Genomic DNA, 13,935 nt, shown 5'->3' with positions numbered 1-13,935 from the left:
CACTGGGATGTTTGGTCAATTCCATTAGCAATCAATGCACGGCTTTGTGCAATAAAACCAGGTTATTGTACCCGGAAAAAAGTCACCACGCACACGAGGGTTGTAACGCTCACAGCTCCGCGCAGATGGATGCAAGAATGCACGACTGTGCCGCAGTCAGACTGGCACGTGACTGCGCACAGGACGGGCAGTGGGGTTTGACAGTGAAAGCTCCACACGGAAAATTGGAAAATCAATCGGCGTATTCCCACCACCTGGCCGCTACTCAACGCCGTCGCCCATTCAAACAATAACCTGGCTCAACCACGCTTAGCCTCCGAGATCTGACGGCATGGGAGGGGGTGGGGGGGTTGCGTTCACAGTGAACGTGATTTGGTCGTTGGTCGTGGGTAAGAGTTGTCGGGTGGCTCGTGTGGATCAGCGAGCGGGAATTCTGACAACCGCAATTGATTGGACAACACCGCGAGCCCTAATCTTGACTCATTCGACTCCGACCTTGACCTTGACCATGGCAATGATACAACACCTACACGGGCAACTCAGCCCAACAAATTGGGGAGGCGAAGCCAGTGAGTGCCGCACTTGACAAGAGTGCTGCTTCTAATGAGCGGTGATGCGTTCTCGTAACCGCCCAGCAGAGTTGTGCAGCATCCGCCCAGGATATATATTAGCTTTAGTGACTATTGCAGGCGAAGTAACTGATGGTGATGATGGAGCTATCAACATTACGTGTCTCTGTCACTCAGTGTTGCTTTCTCTCTCTCTGTTTCTCTGTGTCTCGGTCGGTCTGCGGTTCTCTCCGTAGGTGCCTTTCTCCGTGTTTCTCTCTTTGTCTCTCTCTGTATCTGTATCTCGCCGTGTCTCTGTTCATCACTTACTTTGTCTATTTTCCTCTCTGCGTGTCCGTGTGTCTCTCTTTGTTTTCTATTTTTATCACTCTCCCTGTTGGTCTCCCTACATTTCTTTATTTGTTTATATGATTACGTCCGTCACTGTGTCCATCTGTCTACACGTGTGTCCGTGTCACTGACCCTTTCAACACATCATCAGTCAACAGGGCCCATCTGCCACCCATTGTCACAAGGCACCAGGTCGCCGCACACTGAGATGGCTCTGACTGATGACGATTCTGACATTTAGTTCGTTGATGCTTCTATTTTGAGATGAATAAGATGAAAATGACGACGATGATGATGATGATGACTAGGCTGATGATGACGAGAGCGATGACTATTACGATGACAAGGAGGTTGATGACAATGATGGTGATGATGGCTATGACGGATGAAAAAATGATGACGATGATCATCAATCCAACCCTACCCTGTGCAGTGCTTCAACTCAGCTCCTTCGTGTTGTGTGAAAACAAAAATGATTACTATTCAAGCGACGAACACAACGGTGATGGTGACGACAAGGCGATCCATAATTGAGGTTTTTGGGTTAGATCGCGTAAATATATAAATGTGTCGTTAAAACCCGCCACCACCCGACACAGCCAAATAGTAAGGGTTGACACGTAAACAGAACGTGGCCAATTCGTTACTAGTACAGCACTAACCGGTGTGTTGCAGTAATTACAACTAGCTTCAGCTTGTAATTACTGGCTTCAGCTAGTTGTAGTTACTGGCGAAACGTCGTACTCAGATTGTAAATGTTGTGGCTTGGCTCTCCAACACACCGGTGTGCTGTACTAGTGACAAATTGGCCACGTTCTGTTTACATGACAACCCTTAAAAGTTGGCTGTGTCGGGTGGTGGCGGGTTTTAACGACACATTTACATATTTACGCGAACCAACCCAAAAACCTCTATTATGGATGATATTGGTCGCGAAAGCCTACTGCGTGTTAAACTGAAGAAAGGCGATGTTGCATTAATCCAAGCCGACCCTGTTCGGCACTTCAACTCAGCCCTCTCTCGTGTCGTCGGAACATCGCCGACTACACTCGTGCATCGAGCCAAGCGAGCTACGACCATGGGCACGCAATGCAAGATTCAGCAGCGCATCACCACCACCACCCCCCCTCCCTTCCCAGTCCTTCTCATCCTCCTTCTGTCCTCCTGCGCTCGTTCTTTCGTTACACCACCGAACGAGACCGCGGTGCATTATAATGCGGTCATAAATAGTTAAGCGGCAACAGTAGCAGCCTGGACGCCCCGCTGTCTTCGCGCAGAGCCGGGGGGCGCCACGCGACGCGCCTGTTCCTCTAGAGGGCAACGTCTTCATCATCCCATGCAGAACGCCAAAGCCGCCGTTTATCCGCACGCTAATTACGCACGCGCCCTCGTTACGAACGCGCGCCAGGAATGTGATCGTGTTGCACGGCGCGCGTGCGTGTGTGATGGACGCCTTTGTTGTGTGGGTAGATTGTCTGCGTGGGGCTGGAGGGGGGAGCGGTTACGCAGTGGTTAGCACACTGCAAACTACCAGCACCCAGACCTGAGTTCACATTACAGCTCACGATCGATATTCCTTAACGAATATCCGACACAGTCCTGGGCCTCACCAGTGCCGACTGAGCGCGAAATGAGTACCTGGTGCGGTGGACAAACATCGCTGCCAGGGATACAAAGACGGTCGGGCGTGGTGCTGGCCATCCACCCCCTCGTGTACCGTGCCGGCCTTCATAGGTGCTCGCTAACAGCACTTGCCCCAATAGTCTGTTAAGGCTACACGGGGGGATCTGTGTCTTTGTACATATGTTGTTTGTGTGCATCTTTGCGTGGCCATATACGTCTGCTGTCATACATTCACTTTCTTGCAAATGAAAAAAATTGTCTTTAAATCACACTTGATGAGCGCAGGCGAAAACGCCAAGCCGTCAGCAACATGAAGCACCTTTAACGTTGTAATAGATACGAGTTAATACGTGTCATTAATTGAGTAAACACTGTTAGGACGTGGGAGAAAAGAGACGATGTGAAGGACATTAAAAGTCGAGCTGTGTCGACACATAAGTGTCTGTGGCCTGCAGTTATAGTGAAGGTTGGAACGCAGAATGGGTGAGATAACACAGATAAGAGTCCAACAGCACGGGTGGAGGTGTCCGTGAGTCAATACAGAGGCGACTGACCGATGGTCAGCCGGTGACTCGAACGAAGCAGCCAGTGCTAGAAATGTATGATTATACGATGGAGCAAAACATAAATATATATATCCCACCAAACATGCTTCTGAAAAACTAGTCAGACGCAGCACGTCTCTTTTGGGAACACCATTGATATATATTGTATAACAACTGCAAAATGAAACCTAAAGATCATCTTCTCTTGCATGCTTATTGCAAAAGGTTTATGATGCGAAAACAATACAATTATAATTTGCATTTATATAGCATTGGAATGTTATGGCTGTTCACGACGCTGCATGGACACAGTGTCTCTGTGTGTGTGTTCATTGTTTAGAGAAAAGACAACGGCAGACGGTCATCGGCAGAGGTCAAGAGGAAAGGTTTTGACCTTGGACATGAGCCGAGTCCTGCAGTCGACAGTTTATGACAAGGAAATGTAGGTTTGAGAGTTGTGAGCGGTCTCAGCAGTGTTGCCAGAGATGCCTCTGGTAGCAATTTCTAAAATGACGAGGCAGGGTCTCCATTTTCAGTTTGCGACACATTCATTAAATATGTCTGGAACGATAATACAATATTCAAACTTTTGTTTCGCTGTCACTACGTACACAGCTGTCTATAACCACGTAAGGTTTTATTATGAGGAACCATCTCTAACTTTGAATTGTAAATTAACAACATTACACATTTATTAACGCAATATATAATTGAACAACATAAAATACGTTATATTTGTATTAAACGTTGCCATGTATATCACATTCCACATAGGTCTAAGCCTGTTTACAGTACTGTAATACTTTGCGATACCGTCATTACAATTATTAAATATTACCTTAAAATTCAAGAGAGTGAAAACAGCATTGTCTACTCACTGTTTTCCTTTCCAAAATTCACAGTTGCATTACAATTACCACATGAATGACCACAATCAACATTCGAGAACCCTTAATCGCATTACCTATGCCCTCCATTTTAGTCTTACAGTACTTAACTAAGCCATTTTCACAACACTAATAATATCTCCTAAAGTATTATGACAATTTAAAGCTTTCGTGACTGCAGGGATTCATCTTCTTGGTTCTTTCGGTAAAGTCACGTAGAATGGAAATAATAAAATAATAAAAATAAAGCATAATGTAATGTATTACTTACTGTTAGTAACTCAGCTTATTGTAGAGAATATTTAGTATACTGATGATACTATGTAGTTTATACTTTAGTTGTTTACGTGGTGGTTTTAGTTACTGCAGCTACATACTATTAACACTCCTTCCCTTTATTAATGCTACCCCTATCCCCTCCCTTTGATGCTGCTAATCCTGCATAATGCACGGGTATAACTAGTACTAATCACATACCTGCATTTCCCATATCCCCTCCCTTTGATGCTGCTAATCCTGCATAATGCACGGCCATAAGTAGTACTAATCACATACCTGCATTTCCCATAAATATGCAAAATTCCTCTTGATATGTAAATTCCTTTGTCAAGGCGCTCTTCCCCCTCCAACCCAGCTTAAATATACGCTGCCAAGCCTGGTGGTGTTCATTCAGACGCTGTCTTTCTGACAGACCTGTTCTGCACCTGAGGATGGCTGCTTGCGTTGTGGCCGAAACGTCGTGATAATTATTTTCTTGTTTTATTTTTATTATTTTATTATTTCCATTCTACGTGACTTCACCGAAAGAACCAAGAAGAAAGAGTATTATGACACTTACAAATATCTCATGGAGTCACAATCTTTCCTTTAACAATCGAAGATTAACACTTGTATGCATGTTGAGCTTACTGCCCAGGTGCCCAGTGTATTCATGGCCTGAATGCGGTGACGTTTCACTTCTGCCAACTTAACACAGCAGGACAGGGACTCCTCTACTTACGAACGAGTTTGGTTCCAGAGGTCCGTTCGTCAGTCGATTTTTAGACAAGTCCAACTTTACTGCTGTCGATTCCAAACATGTTGCACGGCATGTACACTAAACATGGGGAATGACTTAATAAGTTGTATCATCTCTTGTAAATGTAGATGCCACTGGTTCTTCATGTTCTGCAGATGCAGATGCCACCAACGCCATCTATTGCGCGGCGGTTGAACTTACGACGCTCGGTCCGAACAGGTAACTTGGACGTACGGACAGGTTTGTTAATATATCTTTCGAAAGTTCGTAAGTAGAGGAATATCTGTAATGCAAAGCTATCAGCAGTAAAAAAAAAAAACATGGTAGCCACCGAAAATTAATCATCGGTGAAATTCATTTTTAAAGGGTGCTAAATACCAGGGTGGGTTCTTTTTACTAGAACATTTTCATATACGCCGCGCACACCTGCTCAGTGCTTGAGACGATGCTCTCAAGGAGCGTAGAGTGATTTGCGGTGTCAGCTGCAGCAGAAAGCTCCAGCAGAACTCGAAGTTGGTGATCGACGCTCTGAAGAGACGAACGTCATTCACCACTCGGGGGGAGAGTAGTGTCAGTAACGATTAGGATTTGTGTGAAAATGTGGCGCTTACTTGGATGTCTTCAGCAGCTCAAAAGCGCCTTCCATCACAGCTCATCTCTACCGTTGTGGATACCCCTGCAGTCTATCCAAGGGGTCCATCCAACGGCAGCTCTCCCTGTGTGGTACGAGGTAGTGGGATGCAGCACCAGCGGCAAATGGGTGAAGATTTGCACAGAGACCCATCGATAATGATTTAGGAATTTGCATTTATAGGGAACTTAAATGGCTCGTCAAAGCGAAAGCGCCCTATATAAGTAAAATGTCCGTGGTGGAAACCAGATTCTTAGGTTTTTTCGGTAAAGTCACGTAGAAAGTAAAATAAAATAAAAACAAAAATCACGACGTTTCGGAGGCAACACAAGTCTCCGTCATCAGGTGGGACCGTCACAGCCAGATTAGCTGTATCAAGTGAGGCAATGATTCAAGATGTAATCCCTTAAAAGCGAGTTGAGGGGGGAGGGAGAGGGAGGGGGGAGCTCATCAGACTATGGTAGCCAATGAAAGGAACGTATCGGGAGGGAGGGGGGGCGAGGCCAAAAGGGTGGGCGATGGACGTGGAAGCGCTCGTGCGCAAGCGGCCAATTACTGCACACGCCAACACAATGGAGCGATTGTGCGCAAGCGGCCAGCCACTGCACCCGCCAACACAATGGGCAGAGAGGAGGAGGGGAGGTCTAATACACATGATAGACAAAAGAACGAAAATGATGATGGGTACAAACTTAGGGGGAGCTCATCAGACTATGGTAGCCAATGAATGGAACGTATCGGGAGGGAGGGGGGAGCGGGGGGGGGGCGAGGCCAAAAGGGTGGGCGACGGACGTGGAAGCGCTTGTGCGCAAGCGGCCAATTACTGCACACGCCAACACAATGGAGAGAGAGGGGGAGGGGGGGTCTGATACACATGATAGACAAAAGAACGAAAATGCCCATGTTTATACTAATGCTGGCTGAACAATGAAGAGAGTACTGTTAAAATAACTGGGGATGTTAACACTCGGTAAAGTACAGTAAAATAGTGCCTGTCAGATAAGATGGTCCAAAAAATTTGTGATTAAGTCTTTTTTGCGTGGTTGATAACATCTTTCCAATGATTACTAAGTTTGTACCCATCATCACGGTTGAAATTATGTCTGTGTTTGTATATTTGTATGGCTTCGTGTTCAAACCTTTGATGGTAGCCGGGAGGTTTGCAGAGAACCTTGGTCTCGGAAAAGACAATTCCATGAGAGCCCACCGAGTTGTAGCAATGATCGGCCACGGCAGAAGAATCAGTTCTGCCGTGTTTCAGATCTGACTTGTGCTCGCGGACACGATCAGAAACATGACGTTTCGTTTCTCCAATGTAGCAATCACCACAAATGCAACTCAATTTGTAGACTCCAGGATACTGTAAGTCAGGAACGACATCCTTCACAGATGGAATCAGATCACGGATTTTATGCACTGTACTGAATCGGACTTGGATCTTATGTTTGTTTAGAATTTTGGAGATCTTTTTGGTCACGCCAGCTATGTATGGTAACGTGATGGTTTTGGTCGGAGTTTCATGTGGCTGTTTCTGTGTGGTGGGAGAGACAGCTTGGCGGATAGTACGGTCAGAGTATCCGTTCATCCTGAGGGCCCGATGTACATGTCTTAATTCACCGGTCAGGTGGTGTTTGTCAGAAATGCCATGTGCTCTGTGGTATAGCGTTTTGATGAGAGAGTTCTTTTGAGATGGGTGGTGGTGGGAATCCGGTTTCAAGTAGGAGTCTGTGTGGGTGGCTTTTCTGTAAACAGAATGTCCCAAGGAACCGTCAGGACTCCTCTCAAACAGAATATCCAAGAATGGTAGTTTACCGTCTTTCTCCACTTCCATGGTGAATCTGATGGATGGGTGTCTAGAATTGATGTGGTCCAAGAAGTGGTTCAATGCTGGGAGGCCATGTGGCCAGATGACGAAAGTGTCATCCACATATCTCTTCCACAGGGAAGGACGCAGGGTGGATGTCTGGATTGCGTCTGATTCAAACGTTTCCATGAATATGTTGGCTATAACTGGTGACAAAGGGGAGCCCATAGGGGTACCCTCATTCTGTTTGTAGAAGGTGCCATTCCAGGTAAAATAGGTGTTGGTGAGGCAATGCCTAACCAGCGCAGGTGCATCAGAATACAATCCATGTTGGACTTAGTCCTCAATTATTGTTAGGGTGTCCGGTACTGGGACTTTGGTAAACAAAGATACTACATCAAAGCTGACGCCATCCAGACATCCACCCTGCGTCCTTCCCTGTGGAAGAGATATGTGGATGACACTTTCGTCATCTGGCCACATGGCCTCCCAGCATTGAACCACTTCTTGGACCACATCAATTCTAGACACCCATCCATCAGATTCACCATGGAAGTGGAGAAAGACGGTAAACTACCATTCTTGGATATTCTGTTTGAGAGGAGTCCTGACGGTTCCTTGGGACATTCTGTTTACAGAAAAGCCACCCACACAGACTCCTACTTGAAACCGGATTCCCACCACCACCCATCTCAAAAGAACTCTCTCATCAAAACGCTATACCACAGAGCACATGGCATTTCTGACAAACACCACCTGACCGGTGAATTAAGACATGTACATCGGGCCCTCAGGATGAACGGATACTCTGACCGTACTATCCGCCAAGCTGTCTCTCCCACCACACAGAAACAGCCACATGAAACTCCGACCAAAACCATCACGTTACCATACATAGCTGGCGTGACCAAAAAGATCTCCAAAATTCTAAACAAACATAAGATCCAAGTCCGATTCAGTACAGTGCATAAAATCCGTGATCTGATTCTATCTGTGAAGGATGTCGTTCCTGACTTAGAGTATCCTGGAGTCTACAAATTGAGTTGCATTTGTGGTGATTGCTACATTGGAGAAACGAAACGTCATGTTTCTGATCGTGTCCGCGAGCACAAGTCAGATCTGAAACACGGCAGAACTGATTCTTCTGCCGTGGCCGATCATTGCTACAACTCGGTGGGCTCTCATGAAATTGTCTTTTTCCGAGACCAAGGTTCTCTGCAAACCTCCCGGCTACCATCAAAGGTTTGTACACGAAGCCATACAAATATACAAACACAGACATAATTTCAACCGTGATGATGGGTACAAACTTAGTAATCATTGGAAAGATGTTATCAACCACGCAAAAAAGACTTAATCACAAATTTTTTGGACCATCTTATCTGACAGGCACTATTTTACTGTACTTTACCGAGTGTTAACATCCCCAGTTATTTTAACAGTACTCTCTTCATTGTTCAGCCAGCATTGGTATAAACATGGGCATTTTCGTTCTTTTGTCTATCATGTGTATCAGACCCCCCCTCCCCCTCTCTCTCCATTGTGTTGGCGTGTGCAGTAATTGGCCGCTTGCGCACAAGCGCTTCCACGTCCGTCGCCCACCCTTTTGGCCTCGCCCCCCCCCGCCCCCCCCCCCCCCGCCCCCCCCCCTCCCTCCCGATACGTTCCATTCATTGGCTACCATAGTCTGATGAGCTCCCCCTAAGTTTGTACCCATCATCATTTTCGTTCTTTTGTCTATCATGTGTATTAGACCTCCCCTCCTCCTCTCTGCCCATTGTGTTGGCGGGTGCAGTGGCTGGCCGCTTGCGCACAATCGCTCCATTGTGTTGGCGTGTGCAGTAATTGGCCGCTTGCGCACAAGCGCTTCCACGTCCATCGCCCACCCTTTTGGCCTCGCCCCCCCTCCCTCCTGATACGTTCCTTTCATTGGCTACCATAGTCTGATGAGCTCCCCCCTCCCTCTCCCTCCCCTCTCAACTCGCTTTTAAGGGATTACATCTTGAATCATTGCCTCACTTGATACAGCTAATCTGGCTGTGACGGTCCCACCTGATGACGGAGACTTGTGTTGCCTCCGAAACGTCGTGATTTTTGTTTTATTTTATTTTACTTTCTACGTGACTTTACCGAAATAACCTAAGAAGATGATTCCTTGCAGTCACGAAAGCTTCAAATCTAGAATCACGTAGGTAAAAAAATCTAAATTAATAAAAGTAAAATAAAAATAAAATAAAATAATTTTATTTTACTTTTATTAATTTTTATTTTTTACCTAAGTGACTTTACCGAAAAAACCTAAGAATATGAATACTTGCAGTCACGAAAGCTTCAAATCTAGAAGGAAACCAGATTGTGCTGGGTGGTGGAGACCACGGATATGTCTCGAGATATTGGAAAAAATTAAGCTTTCTCAGATTTTTTTTTTACGTAAAAAAGTGAGGTTTTGAAATATGCTGGAAATTTGTATGCATTTGTAAGAACCCTCCTGGAAAGGTCTCGAGACTTAACAATACTCTATTTTGGAAAAAAATAATGAAATAAAATCATTACAAAAACTTAAATTGTAAATACATTGTGCCATTGCATGTCTGTTGAAACACGTTTATAATGAACATAATAACCACCAACCTTCACTTGCTGTACCTATATATATCGGTGCTTTGAATGCAAAACTGATTTTGTTGCATAATGGATTTTTTTTTCTTTCTCCAATGCAAGTTCTACAAATCAAAATATATCGTCTGTGCTCAGAAGGTTGATAATATACACGTTATAAATGATGATTTGCTTGGGTCCCTCGGTAGTTAAAAACTTGTCTCAAAATCTGAAAATTGCCTTCAAGTCCTGGTCTGTGGTTGACACACACCCATCATGCTATCATCCCAACAAAATGAGTAACACCTTGTGGGAACTCATTGGACTTTTTGTTGTTGTTTTGTGTGCGGATTAACTCGCTCTCGCCATAGTAATGTGGAATTCTCGTCAACGGTTCAGGGAATTGAACAGCACCGTTTCCAGAAAATGTGTTCTCGTGAGAAGCGAGGATGAAGGTCGCAGCTACTTGCCGAGTGATTATGACGGTGAAAAAAAAAGAGTCTCAACACTCATCGAGGCTTTTCTGCATGCAAACAATACGATTAATGATTGCTATTGTGTTATTGTGTTTAGGAGATTCATACATTTATACAAACGTAGGGTTGCCTTTGCCAAACTCACCGAACCAACGTGGGAATTACATCTTTCACACGTATAGGGCCTTTGTTCATCTACTGCTGGATGAGGGCCACCAGTTCATTGTGGGGATTATTTGACCACGCTGATCAGTGCTGGCCAGTGATAAAGGCAAGGAGCATAGAAGTACAAGACAACAATTGATGTCGATGTCACTGCTGTCTGCTCGCAACATAGTCCCGAAGAAGCTTTTTGTCCATGGCCATCGCCCATCTAAGTGCTACCCGGGCTTCAAACATCCTCGCCTTCCGAGACCAGGCGCATTGCTGGCGATGTTGTACATAGAGAGGACGCAACGTTGTTAAACGCAACGATTGGAGGTAATTGTCCGTAATTAATAATTTTACACAATTTCAGTCGACAGCCGGTGACGCTCCAGAGCTGTGTACACCCCCTCTCTCTCAACAGACGCGACTTTCTTCAGTTGAAGCGTCCGTCATCAGGTGGGAAAGCTTTCCCCAACTGATGACGGACGCTTGTGTTGCGCCCGAAACGTCGTGATCTATTTTATTTTATACCTACGTGACTTGACCGAAAGAACCAAAGAGTATGGATTCCTGCAGTCACGAAAGCTTCAAATCAAGATAGTCGCGTATATTGAGAGAAGGGTTACGAAAACTCGCGGAGCAATTTTTCATCTTCGACGACGACTATTTGGGTAAGTGTTGTTAGCCAGTCCCTATTCTGGTACGGCGGGGGGGGGGGGGGGCAGAGTGGGTGATCCAGTCCGCATGACACGTGGCCACCTGTCCCGTGGTGATGTTTTAACACGCAGCACTCGTTTGAGACTGAGTTGACCTAGGGGAAGTTCGGTCGACAAAAGAATGGTGCCAAAATGCCGTTTCGGATATGACGGATGATAGGCGTGAGCCAGGAATCGAACTCAGGTTCGCCTGGTGCATAAAAGACAAAGATCCTCTATATTGCCGTGAACAAATGGCTGGGGTAAGCGCTGTTTGCGAGCACCTATTAAGGCTGGGGATGTGTGGCCAGCATCACGCCCGGATGCCTTTGTCTCCCCAGTGATGATGTTTACACCCTGCAACACGTACTTAAGGCTGAGTTGACCTAGAGAAGGCCCCGGACCGGTTTAAATATTCGCCACTGTTTGCTATGCAATCATAACAACTGCAGTTCGCCATTAAGTAGCGGTGACATCCTCCATGCGCTTGTGCCAGGCTAGGTGCACCTTGAGGCCACGTGAAGTGTCGAAGTCTCGCTGGCAGAAGGTCACGGGACAGACCCAGGTGCTACGAGTTGACTGAGATGACTGGCAGATGCACCACCTGTGCTCCCCACTCTGCCAAAGTGCTGCGTTTTAGCCCTCTGGCTCTCCGCTCGCTACTGCGAGAGTCACTCATCCCTGCACTTTCGTCCAAAGACACAAACACGGCGGGCGCTCTCCCCATCAGGCTGCAGGGTGCGGGGTCGCTAAGGTAAAGCTGCATAAACATCTTGATCACTGAGTGACAGGAAGGGCGAATTTTCGCGTAAAGCATCGCCCCGGGTGCCCCCACACACAAACGGAGCAGAGCCACGTGCTCACGGCAGATGCGATTGTTGCGCCATTACGCACGGCACAGCAAGAGCGTCGCGGAGATGGTGTCTGCTGCGTGCACTAAAACGCCACGTACATTCGATTTAAAATAGCATGAGTGATTTTGAATCCACCGCTGGATGACGACCTCACCAAGCCGTCGCCATATATCGGCTTAATCCACCGATGTCAGTAACCCACCGAGCATCTGCAGATGGAGAAGCTGATTGAATCTCTCCATCTCCGATTCGTAGCGCAGCGCCATAACCGCTGCGCCAATACGAAGACAAAATTCCCCCGTATAGCCTGAACAGACTGTTGGGGCAAGTGCTGTTAGCGAGCACCTATGAAAACCGACGCGGCACACGAGGGGGTGGGTGGCCAGCACCACGCCCGGCCGCCTTTGTCTTCCCAGTGATGATGTTCACGCACCACACCAGGTACTCATTTGAGGCTGAGTCCACCTAGGGGATGCCCATATCACTGGTGTTTGTGGTTCTGGAATCGAACTCGGGTCGCCGGGTTCGTCGTGCAGCGTGTGAACCACTGCGCCCCCCCGAAATCAACACCCAGACACACACGGATGGACAGTATGAAAGCTTACATTTTGACTTCAAACTTTCGTGACTGCAGGAATTCATATTCTTTGGATCTTACGGTAAAGTCAAGTAAATAGAAAAGATCAAAGCAAATAAAACTACGACGTTTCGATCACAACACAAACGATTGTCATCAGGGGGAGGATGATGATGATCGCTTGTGTTGTGACTTTACCGAAAGATCAAAAGAATAGTATTACAACTTAACGATGCGCCGAGTTGCGCATGTTGATGGACATCGCTGAGAACTCAGAGAAAACAGATGTCACGCTCCGCTTTATTTGCAGTCGACGCGACGCGCGACACTCACGCGAGGCTGTCGCCCCCACGACGTCTCTCTCGCACGTTCACTCGCTCGCTCTGCCCCGCACCGCACCCACGACCACCCCCTACCACCGAACCCTCATCACCCCCCCCCCCACCACACCATCGTTCACACTCATAGACGGCGACACCGTTTCACAAGTTGAGCGACGAAACGGGAACGTCGCTGCTGCTGCCGTGCCGCTGCGTTTGCAGCAGTGCACGAGCACGATTAGCATCGGCGACAATGAACTCGGCGCACTTGGCCAGCGGCGCTGTCTGACAAGGAACGCCCCTATTTCTAGCAGGCGACGTTTCGGGCAATGGCCCTTGCTTCACAGCAGATATATACAATGTTACAAGTGTGTATGTGGAGGGAGGGGGATGGGGGGTTGGAATACTCAGTGGTGGCAGGGGGTGTTAGAAACTGACTCGGCGAGGGGGCAGAGAAATTGGGGGTGGGGGCGAGGGATGAAACAAGCTAGAGGTGCAGCTCTGCAATTACTTGCCCCACGTGGAAGGGCCTCTACTAGCGGTGGGGGCCCTTCACCATTTGATGGGTATTTAGCCTCCTCTTCCATGTCGAGCAGACGTCTTGGAAGAAGTGGAGTTATCCACGCTTCACCCCAAAATAACGCAGAGTGGACAGAGCGAGAACGAGTGGAGGAACAGGGGGGAGGAGGAGCGGGGAGAGATGCTGGCACCGCTGTTTCAACTGCCGCACCGAGAGATCGAATTGCACCCGCAACCTCTGAATTGTAGGTCCAGTGTCGTAACCACTTCACCGCGGCATTACGGAAAGCGTCTCGCCATCTCCCATTCCATCTCCTCCGTCATTGTGTCACTCGAACTCGC

The sequence above is a fragment of the Lampetra fluviatilis genome, chromosome 1 (genome assembly GCF_964198595.1).
Source record: "Lampetra fluviatilis chromosome 1, kcLamFluv1.1, whole genome shotgun sequence".
In the NCBI taxonomy this organism is placed as follows: domain Eukaryota; kingdom Metazoa; phylum Chordata; class Hyperoartia; order Petromyzontiformes; family Petromyzontidae; genus Lampetra; species Lampetra fluviatilis.
The sequence above is the reverse complement of the archived record's forward strand: the minus strand, read 5'-3'. Positions refer to the sequence as shown.